Consider the following 18,801-nt stretch of genomic DNA (forward strand, 5'->3'; position numbering starts at 1 on the left):
ACCTGCAAATTCAAAGACTTACATGAGGAAATAATTCGAGACCAATTTATTAATAGAATTAGAAATATAAAAATTCAAGAGCGTTTACTTGAACTTAAAAACCCATCGTTGCAGAAAACCTTAGATACAGCTAGGAAGATGGAAAACACATCTCATTATGTCAAGGAGTTAAGTGTTGCACAACAAAAAGATACTGATGGATCTAACAGTGTTAGTGTAATAAACAACAGCAAAATGAAAAATGATTTTAGATCTGATAACAAAGATACGAAAGGCAAATTGTCAAAGAATAAAGGTACTTTTAGCAGACGTGTTTGTTTCAGATGTGGTAGTCAAAAACACACAGCTGACTTCAACAAATGTCCTGCTATAAAAGTCACTTGCAGCAAGTGTAAAAAAATAGGTCATTTTGCCAAGTGGTGTCGTACGGGTGATTATAGTAATTGGAAACGTTCAATTAATTTTATTGAACCACAAGATGAGAGTGAAGATGATGATAATACTAACAGTGATATAGAAGTGATGGTTGTACAAGATGATACTGTATGTGAAATATCAGATGATTATCAACCTCCCAAATGTATAGTGAGAATAAATGATGATGACATGGCACTATGGGCGGATTCATGTTCACCATATACCATCATAGATAAATACATGTGGGAAAATGGAAGTAAGCCAACTTTGATTTACTCAGTAGCATCTCCAAAAGGGTATTGTGGAGTAAAGTTACCTATGATGGGGTATTATGATGCACAATTAATATTCAAAGGGAGATCTTGTTTTAGTCCTGTATATGTGGTTGAGCAAGGACGTGCCTTATTAGGATGGAAAGATTCAATAGAAAATGGGTTTAATATTAGATCCCAATCATCCAGATCAAGTGTTATTATCCCAAAATTTTGTAGATCAAGTGCTACTAACTCAAGACGAGCACTCCACGAAATGGGAATCTATATTTCCAAAACTGTTCAGCAAAAATCTTGGTTGTTTAGTTAAATTTGAACACAAAATCATTCTCAAATCTGACAACAACCCAGTTGTTCATAAGGTAAGGAATGTGCCGTTTGCTTTGCGAGGTCCATTAAAGGAAGAATTAAAGAGACTATGTGATGCCAAAGTAATTGAACCAATCGAAGCATCTGATTGGCTTAGTCCTATAGTTTTAGCTCGAAAACCCAATGGAAAAATTAGGATGTGTGTGGACCTGAGAGACTTAAACAACAATATAAGGGTCGACCGGTATCCCTTACCACACATAAATGAAATGATATCTAATATAAAGGATGCCATGTATTTTTCCTCTATTGACTTGTCCAATGCATACCATCAAATTAAATTACATGAAAGTTCCAAACACCTGACATCTTTTATAACTCCTGAAGGTGCTTTTCAATACTTGAGGATGCCATTTGGTTTAGCCTCTGCATCTTCAGTGTTCCAAAGGGTTATGAGCAACATTTTAAAAGATGATAAACATGTAAGAATTTTTCAAGATGATGTTTTGATTTGGGGTAATGATTCACGTTCCCATGATCAAAATTTACGCAGTGTTCTAAGTAAATTACAAGAAGCTGGATTAACAGTGAGTGGTGAAAAATGTAAATTTGGAGTAAGACAAATTGACTATTTAGGTCATACCATATCAAGTGAGGGAGTCAAACCGAAATTGAAGTTATTAGATGCCATAGAAAACGCTCCGCATCCAATGAATAAAGATCAGCTGCGATCTTTTTTGGGACTTGCGGAATATTATTCCAAATTCGTTCCTAATTTTGCTGACAAAGTGCATGAATTAAGATTGTTGATGAAAAAAGGTGTATCATACAATTGGTCTACGTTGTGCCAACTAGCTTTTGACAATATAAAAAAAGATATCACCAAGGCGGTAGCTTTGAAACCATATGAACCTTGTCATACTTCAATCATCGTAGTTGATTCTAGTGCATACGGTCTAGGTGCTGTTCTCATGCAAAGAGATAATGACAATGTAGAAAGAATCATCGCTTTTGCTTCTCGCACCCTTAAAGGAGCTGAACCATCTTATTCAGTTATTGAAAAAGAGGCTTTAGCATGTTGGTGGGGTGTAGATCACTTTAAGACGTTTATATGGGGCACTGCATTTGAGTTATGGACTGATCATAGACCTTTAATTGATATATTCACTACCAAAGGAGCTTCAAAAGCTACACCAAGGATAGCAAAATGGTCTTATAGGTTACAAGAATATAATTTCAAGATTAAGTATGTGCCAGGTCACAAGAACATCAATGCTGACTGTCTTTCACGTCTACCATTGAATAATGATGTAGAAAGTATAGACAATGACAAAGATGAGTGGTTAATAGCAAACATAGAAGATTCATGTAACAATGCAATAAAAGAACAGGAGTGGATAGAAGCTGTCGCTGGGGATAACGTTTTGCAACACATAATCAAAGAATTGCAAGAAGGTGTAGATCCATCCACCTTAATAAAAACAGATTTGGCTGATTACAAAATGATATGGGGAGAATTATCCATTGTAGGCGGGATTCTTAGGAGAGGTCACAGGTTGGTGGTGCCTTTTTCCCTTAAAGAGAAGATGTTAAACTTACTTCATGAAGGACATAGTGGAATGACTAGCATGAAGAGGAGGGCCAGGAATGATTTTTGGTGGATAGGCATGGACAAAGACATTGAAAGATGTGTTAGAAATTGTATAGCGTGCATGTGTAGTGATAAGTCTCACAAGTCACAAGAAACCACAATTTCGGCGACATCCTTTCCCGACAAACCGTGGGACAAGGTTGCCATGGACATATGTGGTCCATTTCATGTAAAGGGTATTGAAGACAAATATGCCATTGTCTTGGTAGATTTTCATTCAAAATGGCCTGAAGTAGCATTTGTAAAAGACATCAAAGCTTCTAACATAATTGATTTTTGTGAGGAAATTTTTCGAAGAGAAGGGTATCCTAGTATAATTCTATCTGATAATGGACCACAATTCGTGGCGGGAGAATTTGCAGGTTATCTCAAAAAAGTTGGTATTAAACACAACACTACCTCAGTCTACAATCCAAGGGAAAATGGTTTGGTAGAGAGGTTTAACCGTGTTTTGAAAGGATGTATTCAACTAGCTAACAACAATGGTGAAAATTGCAAAGAAGCTGTAAAAAACATGTTATGGTCTTATAGGAACACTCCGCATTCAGCCACAGGAACATCTCCTTTCAGTCTTTTAAAAAGTCGAGAGGCGGGTTCCAAAGTCAAACCCAATTGGATGTGTAAGAATGATGACAAATTAGTCAAAGATAACACAAGAATATCTAATAAAGTACAAGATTATCAGGAAAAATATGTTCAGAAGCACAACGTGAGAGTGAAAACAGCAATGAAACCTTTAAAAAGTGGTGATTGGGTACGCACACAGCGCATGGAGAATAGAAAACCTGGTTCTTCCAAGTGGTCTGATCCTAAACAGATCGTTTATGTTGTAGGAAACATAGTCAAACTTAATGATGGGAAGAAATGGAACATGAGAAATGTAACAAAATGTAATGATTTAGAATGTAAACTTCTTAGTAGCCAAAGATGTATTGAATCAGCATCTGATTCAACAAAACTTTTTGATGCGGATTTAAATATGAAGGGGAGATGTGTTCGTCCTAAATCTAAACCTGTTTGGATGAAGGACTATATGTGTACATAAACTGTATATAGTTATTCAGGAGCATATACAGGTTCATTCAGAAGTGTTTTAGTTTTTATAACTTGTTCAATTTAATTTTTGTAATTTAGGAAGGGAGATATGTTGTATCTTGTTATATCTCAAATAATGTGTGTGTTGCTTTATATGCAAATGTTCCAACTTGCTTACTGGATTCTGGAATGTAGAATCCAGGTGGCAGAGATCTAACTGAGTTGATGGAGGAGCAGGACCTTGATGCCTGAAGGGGTTGATTATACTAATAAACCTACTTAACAACTATATACAGCGTTTCTCCAGTCTTTACAATTAGGTCCTATTCTGATACAATTAAAATATAAAAGTCTGATTCATCTCAATGTTGAACAGATCATCTTAAACCTCATAAAAACCCAAGTATTTTCAAGATTATAGAGAGAATACTGTTATTGCAAAATGGAAAGAAAACGTGTCAATGAGAAAGACGTAGATGACATTACTACCTTGATTTGAGCAATATTAATGCCTTCATGAAAATAAAATTGTAAAGTATTTAAGAAATTAAATTGGGTTTTATAAGAGTACCTGTTTATTAAAACATATCAATACTTGTTTAGTGATTGAGTATCTTTTTGTGTTTAAGATTACAGTACATATAAAGAAGAATTTATAGCATGAAACAAATTTTCATCATCAACAATAAATTATTTATGTATTTTTTGTTATTGACGTTGGTGCTGTGGCTTAGTGGTTAAAGCGCCTGTCTCGTATACAGGAGAAGATCCTGAGTTCAAATCTGAGCAGCACCTAACTGTTTTCTCCATGCTTTAGGAATAATTTTCATCAAACAAGTGTTGAATATAATTTAAGAATACACGTCTGGTTCTATGAACTTTGGAATAAGTTATCTTAAAATTAAAAAAAATACTTGGTATTGTGAAGATTTTTGTAGGAATGCATTGACTGAAATAGCGAAAAGAAAATGACAAAGAACAAGATAGAGCCGTATGATCACTCTATTGTTGAATACAACTAATCCATTCTTCAGCAAGGTATATTTTAAAAATCTATGAATAGGGTAAACTTCAAATTAGAGAGGTGTTTGTGAACAAGTGAAGCATCTTCATCTAAAGTGTTTGAGTAGAGAAGTCTGTGAACTTAGCAAAGAATATAAAAATGAAAAAACAATATTTTCTTGAACACCATAAAGAAAAGTCTTTCTAAGTCAAGACTCAAGGCGGTGCTGTGGCTTAACTGGTTAAAGCGCCTGTCTAGTAAACAGGAGATCCTGAGTTCAACTCTCAACAGCGCCTTCCTTTTCTCTTTGTTATATACCAAATCAATTTCATTAGGTCCTATTCTGACACAATTAAAATATAAAAGTCTGATTCATCTTACTGTTGACCAGATCATCTTAAACCTCATAAAGTATTTTCAAGATTATAGAGAGAATACTGTTATTGCAAAATGGAAAGAAAACGTGTCAATGAGAAAGACGTAGATGACATTACTACCTTGATTTGAGCAACATTAATGCCTTCATGAAAATAAAATTGTAAAGTATTTAAGAAATGAAATTGGGTTTTATAAGAGTACCTGTTTATTAAAACATATCAATACTTGTTTAGTGATTGAGTATCTTTTTGTGTTTAAGATTACAGTACATATAAAGAAGAATTTATAGCATGAAACAAATTTTCATCATCAACAATAAATTATTTATGTATTTTTTGTTATTAACGTTGGTGCTGTGGCTTAGTGGTTAAAGCGCCTGTCTCGTATACAGAAGATCCTGAGTTCAAATCTGAGCAGCACCTAACTGTTTTCTCCATGCTTTAGGAATAATTTTCATCAAACAAGTGTTGAATACAATTTAAGAATACAAGTCTGGTTCTATGAACTTTGGAATAAGTTATCTTAAAAGAAATAAAAATACTTGGTATTGTGAAGATTTTTGTAGGAATGCATTGACTGAAATAGCGAAAAGAAAATGACAAAGAACAAGATAGAGCCGTATGATCACTCTATTGTTGAATACAACTAATCCATTCTTCAGCAAGGTATATTTTAAAAATCTATGAATAGGGTAAACTTCAAATTAGAGAGGTGTTTGTGAACAAGTGAAGCATCTTTATCTAAAGTGTTTGAGTAGAGAAGTCTGTGAACTTAGCAAAGAATATAAAAATGAAAAAACAATATTCTCTTGAACACCATAAAGAAAAGTCTTTCTAAGACAAGACTCAAGGCGGTTCTGTGGCTTAGCTGGTTAATGCGCCTGTCTAGTAAACAGGAGATCCTGAGTTCAACTCTCAGCAGCGCCTTGCTTTTCTCTTTGTTATATACCAAATCAATGTCATTAGGTCCTATTCTGATACAATTAAAATATAAAAGTCTGATTCATCTTACTGTTGAACAGATCATCTTAAACCTCATAAAAACACAAGTATTTTCAAGATTATAGAGAGAATACTGTTATTGCAAAATGGAAAGAAAACGTGTCAATGAGAAAGACGTAGATGACATTACTACCTCAATTTGAGCAATATTAATGCCTTCATGAAAATAAAATTGTAAAGTATTTAAGAAATGAAATTGGGTTTTATAAGAGTACCTGTTTATTAAAACATATCAATACTTGTTTAGTGATTGAGTATCTTTTTGTGTTTAAGATTACAGTACATATAAAGCAGAATTTATAGCAGGAAACACATTTTAATCATCAACAATAAATTATTTATGTATTTTTTGTTATTGAAGTTGGTGCTGTGGCTTAGTGGTTAAAGCGCCTGTCTCGTAAACAGGAAATCCTGAGTTCAAATCTCAGCAGCACCTAACTGTTTTCTCCATGCTTTAAAAATAATTTTTATCAAACAAGTGTTGAATACAATTTAAGAATAAACGTCTGGTTCTATGAACTTTAGAATAAGTTATCATAAAATGAAATAAAATACTTGGTATTGTGAAGATTTTTATAGAAATGCATTGACTGAAATAGCAAAAAAAAATTTGACAAAAAACAAGATAGAGCCGAATGATCACTCTATTGTTGAATACAACTAATCCATTCTTCAGCAAGGTATATTTTAAAATTCTATGAATAGGGTAAACTTCAAATTAGAGAGGTGTTTTTGAATAAGTGAAGCATCTTCATCTAAAGTTTTTGAGTAGAGAAGTCTGTGAACTTAGAAAAGAATATAAAAATGAAAAAACAATATTCTCTTGAACACCATGAAGAAAATTCTTTCTCATTTATGACTCAAGGGGGTGCTGTGGCTTAGCTGGTTAAAGCGCCTGTCTAGTAAACAGGAGATCCTGAGTACAACTCTCAGTAACGCCTTGCTTTTCTCTTTGTTATATAACAAATCAATTTCATTAGGTCCTATTCTGATACAATTAAAATATAAAAGTCTGATTCATCTCACTGTTGAACAGATCATCTTAAACCTCATAAAAACCCAAGTATTTTCAAGATTATAGAGAGAATACTGTTATTGCAAAATGGAAAGAAAACGTGTCAATGAGAAAGACGTAGATGACATTACTACCTCAATTTGAGCAATATTAATGCCTTCATGAAAATAAAATTGTAAAGTATTTAAGAAATGAAATTGGGTTTTATAAGAGTACCTGTTTATTAAAACATATCAATACTTGTTTAGTGATTGAGTATCTTTTTGTGTTTAAGATTACAGTACATATAAAGCAGAATTTATAGCAGGAAACAAATTTTCATCATCAACAATAAATTATTTATGTATTTTTTGTTATTGAAGTTGGTGCTGTGGCTTAGTGGTTAAAGCGCCTGTCTCGTAAACAGGAAATCCTGATTTCAAATCTCAGCAGCACCTATCTGTTTTCTCCATGCTTTAAAAATAATTTTTATCAAACAAGTCTTGAATACAATTTAAGAATAAACGTCTTGTTCTATGAACTTTAGAATAAGATATCATAAAATGAAATAAAATACTTGGTATTGTGAAGATTTTTATAGAAATGCATTTACTGAAATAGCACAAAAAAAATTGACAAAAAACAAGATAGAGCCAAATGATCACTCTATTGTTGAATACAACTAATCCATTCTTCAGCAAGGTATATTTTAAAATTCTATGAATAGGGTAAACTTCAAATTAGAGAGGTGTTTTTGAATAAGTGAAGCATCTTCATCTAAAGTTTTTGAGTAGAGAAGTCTGTGAACTTAGAAAAGAATATAAAAATGAAAAAACAATATTCTCTTGAACACCATGAAGAAAATTCTTTCTCATTTATGACTCAAGGGGGTGCTGTGGCTTAGCTGGTTAAAGCGCCTGTCTAGTAAACAGGAGATCCTGAGTACAACTCTCAGTAACGCCTTGCTTTTCTCTTTGTTATATAACAAATCAATTTCATTAGGTCCTATTCTGATACAATTAAAATATAAAAGTCTGATTCATCTCACGGTTGAACAGATCATCTTAAACCTCATAAAAACCCAAGTATTTTCAAGATTATAGAGAGAATACTGTTATTGCAAAATGGAAAGAAAACGTGTCAATGAGAAAGACGTAGATGACATTACTACCTTGATTTGAGCAATATTAATGCCTTCATGAAAATAAAATTGTAAAGTATTTAAGAAATGAAATTGGGTTTTATAAGAGTACCTGTTTATTAAAACATATCAATACTTGTTTAGTGATTGAGTATCTTTTTGTGTTTAAGATTACAGTACATATAAAGAAGAATTTATAGCATGAAACAAATTTTCATCATCAACAATAAATTATTTATGTATTTTTTGTTATTGACGTTGGTGCTGTGGCTTAGTGGTTAAAGCGCCTGTCTCGTATACAGGAGAAGATCCTGAGTTCAAATCTGAGCAGCACCTAACTGTTTTCTCCATGCTTTAGGAATAATTTTCATCAAACAAGTGTTGAATACAATTTAAGAATACACGTCTGGTTCTATGAACTTTGGAATAAGTTATCTTAAAATTAAAAAAAATACTTGGTATTGTGAAGATTTTTGTAGGAATGCATTGACTGAAATAGCGAAAAGAAAATGACAAAGAACAAGATAGAGCCGTATGATCACTCTATTGTTGAATACAACTAATCCATTCTTCAGCAAGGTATATTTTAAAAATCTATGAATAGGGTAAACTTCAAATTAGAGAGGTGTTTGTGAACAAGTGAAGCATCTTCATCTAAAGTGTTTGAGTAGAGAAGTCTGTGAACTTAGCAAAGAATATAAAAATGAAAAAACAATATTTTCTTGAACACCATAAAGAAAAGTCTTTCTAAGTCAAGACTCAAGGTGGTGCTGTGGCTTAACTGGTTAAAGCGCCTGTCTAGTAAACAGGAGATCCTGAGTTCAACTCTCAACAGCGCCTTCCTTTTCTCTTTGTTATATACCAAATCAATTTCATTAGGTCCTATTCTGATACAATTAAAATATAAAAGTCTGATTCATCTTACTGTTGAACAGATCATCTTAAACCTCATAAAAACCCAAGTATTTTCAAGATTATAGAGAGAATACTGGTATTGCAAAATGGAAAGAAAACGTGTCAATGAGAAAGACGTAGATGACATTTCTACCTCAATTTGAGCAATATTAATGCCTTCATGAAAATAAAATTGTAAAGTATTTAAGAAATGAAATTGGGTTTTATAAGAGTACCTGTTTATTAAAACATATCAATACTTGTTTAGTGATTGAGTTTTTTTTGTGTTTAAGATTACAGTACATATAAAGCAGAATTCATAGCAGGAAACAAATTTTCATCATCAACAATAAATTATTTATGTATTTTTTGTTATTGAAGTTGGTGCTGTGGCTTAGTGGTTAAAGTGCCTGTCTCGTAAACAGGAAATCTTGAGTTCAAATCTCAGCAGCACCTAACTGTTTTCTCCATGCTTTAAAAATATTTTTTATCAAACAAGTGTTGAATACAATTTAAGAATAAATGTCTGGCTCTATGAACTTTAGAATAAGTTATCATAAAATGAAATAAAACACTTGGTATTGTGAAGATTTTTATAGAAATGCATTGACTGAAATAGCAAAACAAAAAAAGGGCAAAAAACAAGATAGATCCGAATGATCACTCTATTGTTGAATACAACTAATCCATTCTTCAGCAAGGTATATTTTAAAATTCTATGAATAGGGTAAACTTCAAATTAGAGAGGTGTTTTTGAATAAGTGAAGCGTCTTCATCTAAAGTTTTTGAGTAGAGAAGTCTGTGAACTTAGAAAAGAATATAAAAATGAAAAAACAATATTCTCTTGAACACCATAAAGAAAATTCTTTCTCATTTATGACTCAAGGGGGTGCTGTGGCTTAGCTGGTTAAAGCGCCTGTCTAGAAAACAGGAGATCCTGAGTACAACTCTCAGTAACGCCTTGCTTTTCTCTTTGTCATATAACAAATCAATTTCATTAGGTCCTATTCTGTTACAATTAAAATATAAAAGTCTGATTCATCTTACTGTTGAACAGATCATCTTAAACCTCATAAAAACCCAAGTATTTTCAAGATTATAGAGAGAATACTGTTATTGCAAAATGGAAAGAAAACGTGTCAATGAGAAAGACGTAGATGACATTACTACCTTGATTTGAGCAACATTAATGCCTTCATGAAAATAAAATTGTAAAGTATTTAAGAAATGAAATTGGGTTTTATAAGAGTACCTGTTTATTAAAACATATCAATACTTGTTTAGTGATTGAGTATCTTTTTGTGTTTAAGATTACAGTACATATAAAGAAGAATTTATAGCATGAAACAAATTTTCATCATCAACAATAAAATATTTATGTGTTTTTTGTTATTAACGTTGGTGCTGTGGCTTAGTGGTTAAAGCGCCTGTCTCGTATACAGAAGATCCTGAGTTCAAATCTGAGCAGCACCTAACTGTTTTCTCCATGCTTTAGGAATAATTTTCATCAAACAAGTGTTGAATACAATTTAAGAATACTACTGTTTCTATGAACTTTGGAATAAGTTATCTTAAAAGAAATAAAAATACTTGGTATTGTGAAGATTTTTGTAGGAATGCATTGACTGAAATAGCGAAAAGAAAATGACAAAGAACAAGATAGAGCCGTATGATCACTCTATTGTTGAATACAACTAATCCATTCTTCAGCAAGGTATATTTTAAAAATCTATGAATAGGGTAAACTTCAATTTAGAGAGGTGTTTGTGAACAAGTGAAGCATCTTTATCTAAAGTGTTTGAGTAGAGAAGTCTGTGAACTTAGCAAAGAATATAAAAATGAAAAAACAATATTCTCTTGAACACCATAAAGAAAAGTCTTTCTAAGACAAAACTCAAGGCGGTGCTGTGGCTTAGCTGGTTAATGCGCCTGTCTAGTAAACAGGAGATCCTGAGTTCAACTCTCAGCAGCGCCTTGCTTTTCTCTTTGTTATATACCAAATCAATGTCATTAGGTCCTATTCTGATACAATTAAAATATAAAAGTCTGATTCATCTTACTGTTGAACAGATCATCTTAAACCTCATAAAAACACAAGTATTTTCAAGATTATAGAGAGAATACTGTTATTGCAAAATGGAAAGAAAACGTGTCAATGAGAAAGACGTAGATGACATTACTACCTCAATTTGAGCAATATTAATGCCTTCATGAAAATAAAATTGTAAAGTATTTAAGAAATGAAATTGGGTTTTATACGAGTACCTGTTTATTAAAACATATCAATACTTGTTTAGTGATTGAGTATCTTTTTGTGTTTAAGATTACAGTACATATAAAGCAGAATTTATAGCAGGAAACAAATTTTCATCATCAACAATAAATTATTTATGTATTTTTTGTTATTGAAGTTGGTGCTGTGGCTTAGTGGTTAAAGCGCCTGTCTCGTAAACAGGAAATCCTGAGTTCAAATCTCAGCAGCACCTAACTGTTTTCTCCATGCTTTAAAAATAATTTTTATCAAACAAGTGTTGAATACAATTTAAGAATAAACGTCTGGTTCTATGAATTTTAGAATAAGTTATCATAAAATGAAATAAAATACTTGGTATTGTGAAGATTTTTATAGAAATGCATTGACTGAAATAGCAAAAAAAAAATTGACAAAAAACAAGATAGAGCCGAATGATCACTCTATTGTTGAATACAACTAATCCATTCTTCAGCAAGGTATATTTTAAAATTCTATGAATAGGGTAAACTTCAAATTAGTGAGGTGTTTTTGAATAAGTGAAGCATCTTCATCTAAAGTTTTTGAGTAGAGAAGTCTGTGAACTTAGAAAAGAATATAAAAATGAAAAAACAATATTCTCTTGAACACCATGAAGAAAATTCTTTCTCATTTATGACTCAAGGGGGTGCTGTGGCTTAGCTGGTTAAAGCGCCTGTCTAGTAAACAGGAGATCCTGAGTACAACTCTCAGTAACGCCTTGCTTTTCTCTTTGTTATATAACAAATCAATTTCATTAGGTCCTATTCTGATACAATTAAAATATAAAAGTCTGATTCATCTCACTGTTGAACAGATCATCTTAAACCTCATAAAAACCCAAGTATTTTCAAGATTATAGAGAGAATACTGTTATTGCAAAATGGAAAGAAAACGTGTCAATGAGAAAGACGTAGATGACATTACTACCTTGATTTGAGCAATATTAATGCCTTCATGAAAATAAAATTGTAAAGTATTTAAGAAATGAAATTGGGTTTTATAAGAGTACCTGTTTATTAAAACATATCAATACTTGTTTAGTGATTGAGTATCTTTTTGTGTTTAAGATTACAGTACATATAAAGAAGAATTTATAGCGTGAAACAAATTTTCATCATCAACAATAAATTATTTATGTATTTTTTGTTATTGACGTTGGTGCTGTGGCTTAGTGGTTAAAGCGCCTGTCTCGTATACAGAAGATCCTGAGTTCAAATCTGAGCAGCACCTAACTGTTTTCTCCATGCTTTAGGAATAATTTTCCTCAAACAAGTGTTGAATACAATTTAAGAATACACGTCTGGTTCTATGAACTTTGGAATAAGTTATCTTAAAATAAAAGAAAATACTTGGTATTGTGAAGATTTTTGTAGGAATGCATTGACTGAAATAGCGAAAAGAAAATGACAAAGAACAAGATAAGGCCGTATGATCACTCTATTGTTGAATACAACTAATCTATTCTTCAGCAAGGTATATTTAAAAAATCTATGAATAGGGTAAACTTCAAATTAGAGAGGTGTTTGTGAACAAGTGAAGCATCTTCATCTAAAGTGTTTGAGTAGAGAAGTCTGTGAACTTAGCAAAGAATATAAAAATGAAAAAACAATATTCTCTTGAACACCATAGAGAAAAGTCTTTCTAAGTTAAGGCTCAAGGCGGTGCTGTGGCTTAGCTGGTTAAAGCGCCTGTCTAGTAAACAGGAGATCCTGAGTTCAACTCTCAGCAGTGCCTTGCTTTTCTCTTTGTTATATACCAAATCAATTTCATTAGGTCCTATACTGATACAATTAAAATATAAAAGTCTGATTCATCTTACTGTTGAACAGATCATCTTAAACCTCATAAAAACCCAAGTATTTTCAAGATTATAGAGAGAATACTGTTATTGCAAAATGGAAAGAAAACGTGTCAATGAGAAAGACGTAGATGACATTACTACCTTGATTTGAGCAATATTAATGCCTTCATGAAAATAAAATTGTAAAGTATTTAAGAAATGAAATTGGGTTTTATAAGAGTACCTGTTTATTAAAACATATCAATACTTGTTTAGTGATTGAGTATCTTTTTGTGTTTAAGATTACAGTACATATAAAGAAGAATTTATAGCATGAAACAAATTTTCATCATCAACAATAAATTATTTATGTATTTTTTGTTATTGACGTTGGTGCTGTGGATTAGTGGTTAAAGCGCCTGTCTCGTATACAGAAGATCCTGAGTTCAAATCTGAGCAGCACCTAACTGTTTTCTCCATGCTTTAGGAATAATTTTCATCAAACAAGTGTTAAATACAATTTAAGAATACACGTCTGGTTCTATGAACTTTGGAATAAGTTATCTTAAAATAAAAAAAAATACTTGGTATTGTGAAGATTTTTGTAGGAATGCATTGACTGAAATAGCGAAAAGAAAATGACAAAGAACAAGATAGAGCCGTATGATCACTCTATTGTTGAATACAACTAATCCATTCTTCAGCAAGGTATATTTAAAAAATCTATGAATAGGGTAAACTTCAAATTAGAGAGGTGTTTGTGAACAAGTGAAGCATCTTCATCTAAAGTGTTTGAGTAGAGAAGTCTGTGAAATTAGCAAAGAATATAAAAATGAAAAAACAATATTCTCTTGAACACCATAAAGAAAAGTCTTTCTAAGACAAACCTCAAGGGGGTGCTGTGGCTTAGCTGGTTAAAGCGCCTGTCTAGTAAACAGGAGATCCTGAGTTCAACTCTCAGCAGCGCCTTGCTTTTCTCTTTGTTATATACCAAATCAATTTCATTAGGTCCTATTCTGATAGAATTAAAATATAAAAGTCTGATTCATCTTACTGTTGAACAGATCATCTTAAACCTCATAAAAACACAAGTATTTTCAAGATTATAGAGAGAATACTGTTATTGCAAAATGGAAAGAAAACGTGTCAATGAGAAAGTCGTAGATGACATTACTACCTCAATTTGAGCAATATTAATGCCTTCATGAAAATAAAATTGTAAAGTATTTAAGAAATGAAATTGGGTTTTATAAGAGTACCTGTTTATTAAAACATACCAATACTTGTTTAGTGATTGAGTTTTTTTTGTGTTTAAGATTACAGTACATATAAAGCAGAATTTATAGCAGGAAACAAATTTTCATCATCAACAATAAATTATTTATGTATTTTTTGTTATTGAAGTTGGTGCTGTGGCTTAGTGGTTAAAGCGCTTGTCTTGTAAACAGGAAATCCTGAGTTCAAATCTCCGCAGCACATAACTGTTTTCTCCATGCTTTAAAAAATAATCTTTATCAAACAAGTGTTGAATACAATTTAAGAATAAACGTCTGGTTCTATGAACTTTAGAATAAGTTATCATAAAATGAAATAAAATACTTGGTATTGTGAAGATTTTTATAGAAATGCATTGACTGAAATAGCAAAAAAAAATTTGACAAAAAACAAGATAGAGCCGAATGATCACTCTATTGTTGAATACAACTAATCCATTCTTCAGCAAGGTATATTTTAAAATTCTATGAATAGGGTAAACTTCAAATTAGAGAGGTGTTTTTGAATAAGTGAAGCGTCTTCATCTAAAGTTTTTGAGTAGAGAAGTCTGTGAACTTAGAAAAGAATATAAAAATGAAAAAACAATATTCTCTTGAACACCATAAAGAAAAGTCTTTCTAAGTCAAACCTCAAGGCGGTGCTGTGGCTTAGCTGGTTAAAGCGCCTGTCTAGTAAACAGGAGATCCTGAGTTCAACTCTCAGCAGCGCCTTGCTTTTCTCTTTGTTATATACCAAATCAATTTCATTAGGTCCTATTCTGATACAATTAAAATATAAAAGTCTGATTCATCTTACTGTTGAACAGATCATCTTAAACCTCATAAAACCCAAGTATTTTCAAGATTATAGAGAGAATACTGTTATTGCAAAATGGAAAGAAAACGTGTCAATGAGAAAGACGTAGATGACATTACTACCTTGATTTGAGAAATATTAATGCCTTCATGAAAATAAAATTGTAAAGTATTTAAGAAATGAAATTGGGTTTTATAAGAGTACCTGTTTATTAAAACATATTAATACTTGTTTAGTGATTGAATAACTTTTTGTGTTTAAGATTACAGTACATATAAAGAAGAATTTATAGCAGGAAACAAATTTTCATCATCAACAATAAATTATTTATGTATTTTTTGTTATTGAAGTTGGTGCTGTGGCTTAGTGGTTAAAGCGCCTGTCTCGTATACAGAAGATCCTGAGTTCAAATCTGAGCAGCACCTAGCTGATTTCTCCATGCTTTAGGAATAATTTTCATCAAACAAGTGTTGAATACAATTTAAGAATACACGTCTGGTTCTATGAACTTTGGAATAAGTTATCATAAAATGAAATAAAACACTTGGTATTGTGAAGATTTTTATAGAAATGCATTGACCGAAATAGCAAAACAAAAAAAGGGCAAAAAACAATATAGATCCGAATGATCACTCTATTGTTGAATACAACTAATCCATTCTTCAGCAAGGTATATTTTAAAATTCTATGAATAGGGTAAACTTCAAATTAGAGAGGTGTTTTTGAATAAGTGAAGCGTCTTCATCTAAAGTTTTTGAGTAGAGAAGTCTGTGAACTTAGAAAAGAATATAAAAATGAAAAAACAATATTCTCTTGAACACCATAAAGAAAATTCTTTCTCATTTATGACTCAAGGGGGTGCTGTGGCTTAGCTGGTTAAAGCGCCTGTCTAGAAAACAGGAGATCCTGAGTACAACTCTCAGTAACGCCTTGCTTTTCTCTTTGTCATATAACAAATCAATTTCATTAGGTCCTATTCTGATACAATTAAAATATAAAAGTCTGATTCATCTTACTGTTGAACAGATCATCTTAAACCTCATAAAAACCCAAGTATTTTCAAGATTATAGAGAGAATACTGTTATTGCAAAATGGAAAGAAAACGTGTCAATGAGAAAGACGTAGATGACATTACTACCTTGATTTGAGCAACATTAATGCCTTCATGAAAATAAAATTGTAAAGTATTTAAGAAATGAAATTGGGTTTTATAAGAGTACCTGTTTATTAAAACATATCAATACTTGTTTAGTGATTGAGTATCTTTTTGTGTTTAAGATTACAGTACATATAAAGAAGAATTTATAGCATGAAACAAATTTTCATCATCAACAATAAAATATTTATGTATTTTTTGTTATTAACGTTGGTGCTGTGGCTTAGTGGTTAAAGCGCCTGTCTCGTATACAGAAGATCCTGAGTTCAAATCTGAGCAGCACCTAACTGTTTTCTCCATGCTTTAGGAATAATTTTCATCAAACAAGTGTTGAATACAATTTAAGAATACTACTGTTTCTATGAACTTTGGAATAAGTTATCTTAAAAGAAATAAAAATACTTGGTATTGTGAAGATTTTTGTAGGAATGCATTGACTGAAATAGCGAAAAGAAAATGACAAAGAACAAGATAGAGCCGTATGTTCACTCTATTGTTGAATACAACTAATCCATTCTTCAGCAAGGTATATTTTAAAAATCTATGAATAGGGTAAACTTCAAATTAGAGAGGTGTTTGTGAACAAGTGAAGCATCTTTATCTAAAGTGTTTGAGTAGAGAAGTCTGTGAACTTAGCAAAGAATATAAAAATGAAAAAACAATATTCTCTTGAACACCATAAAGAAAAGTCTTTCTAAGACAAGACTCAAGGCGGTGCTGTGGCTTAGCTGGTTAATGCGCCTGTCTAGTAAACAGGAGATCCTGAGTTCAACTCTCAGCAGCGCCTTGCTTTTCTCTTTGTTATATACCAAATCAATGTCATTAGGTCCTATTCTGATACAATTAAAATATAAAAGTCTGATTCATCTTACTGTTGAACAGATCATCTTAAACCTCATAAAAACACAAGTATTTTCAAGATTATAGAGAGAATACTGTTATTGCAAAATGGAAAGAAAACGTGTCAATGAGAAAGACGTAGATGACATTACTACCTCAATTTGAGCAATATTAATGCCTTCATGAAAATAAAATTGTAAAGTATTTAAGAAATGAAATTGGGTTTTATACGAGTACCTGTTTATTAAAACATATCAATACTTGTTTAGTGATTGAGTATCTTTTTGTGTTTAAGATTACAGTACATATAAAGCAGAATTTATAGCAGGAAACAAATTTTCATCATCAACAATAAATTATTTATGTATTTTTTGTTATTGAAGTTGGTGCTGTGGCTTAGTGGTTAAAGCGCCTGTCTCGTAAACAGGAAATCCTGAGTTCAAATCTCAGCAGCACCTAACTGTTTTCTCCATGCTTTAAAAATAATTTTTATCAAACAAGTGTTGAATACAATTTAAGAATAAACGTCTGGTTCTATGAACTTTAGAATAAGTTATCATAAAATGAAATAAAATACTTGGTATTGTGAAGATTTTTATAGAAATGCATTGACTGAAATAGCAAAAAAAAAATTGACAAAAAACAAGATAGAGCCGAATGATCACTCTATTGTTGAATACAACTAATCCATTCTTCAGCAAGGTATATTTTAAAATTCTATGAATAGGGTAAACTTCAAATTAGAGAGGTGTTTTTGAATAAGTGAAGCATCTTCATCTAAAGTTTTTGAGTAGAGAAGTCTGTGAACTTAGAAAAGAATATAAAAATGAAAAAACAATATTCTCCTGAACACCATGAAGAAAATTCTTTCTCATTTATGACTCAAGGGGGTGCTGTGGCTTAGCTGGTTAAAGCGCCTGTCTAGTAAACAGGAGATCCTGAGTACAACTCTCAGTAACGCCTTGCTTTTCTCTTTGTTATATAACAAATCAATTTCATTAGGTCCTATTCTGATACAATTAAAATATAAAAGTCTGATTCATCTCACTGTTGAACAGATCATCTTAAACCTCATAAAAACCCAAGTATTTTCAAGATTATAGAGAGAATACTGTTATTGCAAAATGGAAAGAAAACGTGTCAATGAGAAAGACGTAGATGACATTACTACCTTGATTTGAGCAATATTAATGCCTTCATGAAAATAAAATTGTAAAGTATTTAAGAAATGAAATTGGGTTTTATAAGAGTACCTGTTTATTAAAACATATCAATACTTGTTTAGTGATTGAGTATCTTTTTGTGTTTAAGATTACAGTACATATAAAGAAGAATTTATAGCGTGAAACAAATTTTCATCATCAACAATAAATTATTTATGTATTTTTTGTTGTTGACGTTGGTGCTGTGGCTTAGTGGTTAAAGCGCCTGTCTCGTACACAGGAGAAGATCCTGAGTTCAAATCTGAGCAGCACCTAACTGTTTTCTCCATGCTTTAGGAATAATTTTCATCAAACAAGTGTTGAATACAATTTAAGAATACACGTCTGGTTCTATGAACTTTGGAATAAGTTATCTTAAAATTAA

At 31.7% G+C, this 18,801-nt stretch overlaps 20 non-coding genes across 20 annotated transcripts; all 20 read left to right on the plus strand.

The window, feature by feature from the left end:
- The first annotated feature begins 4,403 nt into the window (after positions 1–4,403).
- Positions 4,404–4,479, plus strand: TRNAT-CGU (transfer RNA threonine (anticodon CGU)). Its single transcript has one exon. It is a non-coding gene; the product is annotated as a tRNA-Thr (tRNA).
- A 430-nt stretch (positions 4,480–4,909) lies between these two features.
- Positions 4,910–4,983, plus strand: TRNAT-AGU (transfer RNA threonine (anticodon AGU)). Its single transcript has one exon. It is a non-coding gene; the product is annotated as a tRNA-Thr (tRNA).
- Positions 4,984–5,414: 431 nt separating this feature from the next.
- On the plus strand, positions 5,415–5,487 carry TRNAT-CGU (transfer RNA threonine (anticodon CGU)). The gene has a single exon. It is a non-coding gene; the product is annotated as a tRNA-Thr (tRNA).
- A 942-nt stretch (positions 5,488–6,429) lies between these two features.
- On the plus strand, positions 6,430–6,502 carry TRNAT-CGU (transfer RNA threonine (anticodon CGU)). Its single transcript has one exon. It is a non-coding gene; the product is annotated as a tRNA-Thr (tRNA).
- A 943-nt stretch (positions 6,503–7,445) lies between these two features.
- Positions 7,446–7,518, plus strand: TRNAT-CGU (transfer RNA threonine (anticodon CGU)). The gene has a single exon. It is a non-coding gene; the product is annotated as a tRNA-Thr (tRNA).
- A 943-nt stretch (positions 7,519–8,461) lies between these two features.
- TRNAT-CGU (transfer RNA threonine (anticodon CGU)) lies at positions 8,462–8,537 on the plus strand. The gene has a single exon. It is a non-coding gene; the product is annotated as a tRNA-Thr (tRNA).
- Positions 8,538–8,967: 430 nt separating this feature from the next.
- TRNAT-AGU (transfer RNA threonine (anticodon AGU)) lies at positions 8,968–9,041 on the plus strand. The gene has a single exon. It is a non-coding gene; the product is annotated as a tRNA-Thr (tRNA).
- A 437-nt stretch (positions 9,042–9,478) lies between these two features.
- On the plus strand, positions 9,479–9,551 carry TRNAT-CGU (transfer RNA threonine (anticodon CGU)). Its single transcript has one exon. It is a non-coding gene; the product is annotated as a tRNA-Thr (tRNA).
- Positions 9,552–10,495: 944 nt separating this feature from the next.
- On the plus strand, positions 10,496–10,568 carry TRNAT-CGU (transfer RNA threonine (anticodon CGU)). Its single transcript has one exon. It is a non-coding gene; the product is annotated as a tRNA-Thr (tRNA).
- Positions 10,569–10,996: 428 nt separating this feature from the next.
- Positions 10,997–11,070, plus strand: TRNAT-AGU (transfer RNA threonine (anticodon AGU)). The gene has a single exon. It is a non-coding gene; the product is annotated as a tRNA-Thr (tRNA).
- A 438-nt stretch (positions 11,071–11,508) lies between these two features.
- Positions 11,509–11,581, plus strand: TRNAT-CGU (transfer RNA threonine (anticodon CGU)). The gene has a single exon. It is a non-coding gene; the product is annotated as a tRNA-Thr (tRNA).
- Positions 11,582–12,524: 943 nt separating this feature from the next.
- Positions 12,525–12,597, plus strand: TRNAT-CGU (transfer RNA threonine (anticodon CGU)). Its single transcript has one exon. It is a non-coding gene; the product is annotated as a tRNA-Thr (tRNA).
- Positions 12,598–13,027: 430 nt separating this feature from the next.
- On the plus strand, positions 13,028–13,101 carry TRNAT-AGU (transfer RNA threonine (anticodon AGU)). The gene has a single exon. It is a non-coding gene; the product is annotated as a tRNA-Thr (tRNA).
- A 941-nt stretch (positions 13,102–14,042) lies between these two features.
- On the plus strand, positions 14,043–14,116 carry TRNAT-AGU (transfer RNA threonine (anticodon AGU)). The gene has a single exon. It is a non-coding gene; the product is annotated as a tRNA-Thr (tRNA).
- Positions 14,117–15,058: 942 nt separating this feature from the next.
- Positions 15,059–15,132, plus strand: TRNAT-AGU (transfer RNA threonine (anticodon AGU)). The gene has a single exon. It is a non-coding gene; the product is annotated as a tRNA-Thr (tRNA).
- Positions 15,133–15,569: 437 nt separating this feature from the next.
- TRNAT-CGU (transfer RNA threonine (anticodon CGU)) lies at positions 15,570–15,642 on the plus strand. The gene has a single exon. It is a non-coding gene; the product is annotated as a tRNA-Thr (tRNA).
- Positions 15,643–16,586: 944 nt separating this feature from the next.
- Positions 16,587–16,659, plus strand: TRNAT-CGU (transfer RNA threonine (anticodon CGU)). Its single transcript has one exon. It is a non-coding gene; the product is annotated as a tRNA-Thr (tRNA).
- Positions 16,660–17,087: 428 nt separating this feature from the next.
- TRNAT-AGU (transfer RNA threonine (anticodon AGU)) lies at positions 17,088–17,161 on the plus strand. The gene has a single exon. It is a non-coding gene; the product is annotated as a tRNA-Thr (tRNA).
- A 438-nt stretch (positions 17,162–17,599) lies between these two features.
- Positions 17,600–17,672, plus strand: TRNAT-CGU (transfer RNA threonine (anticodon CGU)). The gene has a single exon. It is a non-coding gene; the product is annotated as a tRNA-Thr (tRNA).
- A 943-nt stretch (positions 17,673–18,615) lies between these two features.
- TRNAT-CGU (transfer RNA threonine (anticodon CGU)) lies at positions 18,616–18,691 on the plus strand. Its single transcript has one exon. It is a non-coding gene; the product is annotated as a tRNA-Thr (tRNA).
- The last annotated feature ends 110 nt before the right edge of the window (positions 18,692–18,801 follow it).

The sequence above is a fragment of the Lissotriton helveticus genome, chromosome 4_1 (genome assembly GCF_964261635.1).
Source record: "Lissotriton helveticus chromosome 4_1, aLisHel1.1, whole genome shotgun sequence".
NCBI lineage: Eukaryota > Metazoa > Chordata > Amphibia > Caudata > Salamandridae > Lissotriton > Lissotriton helveticus.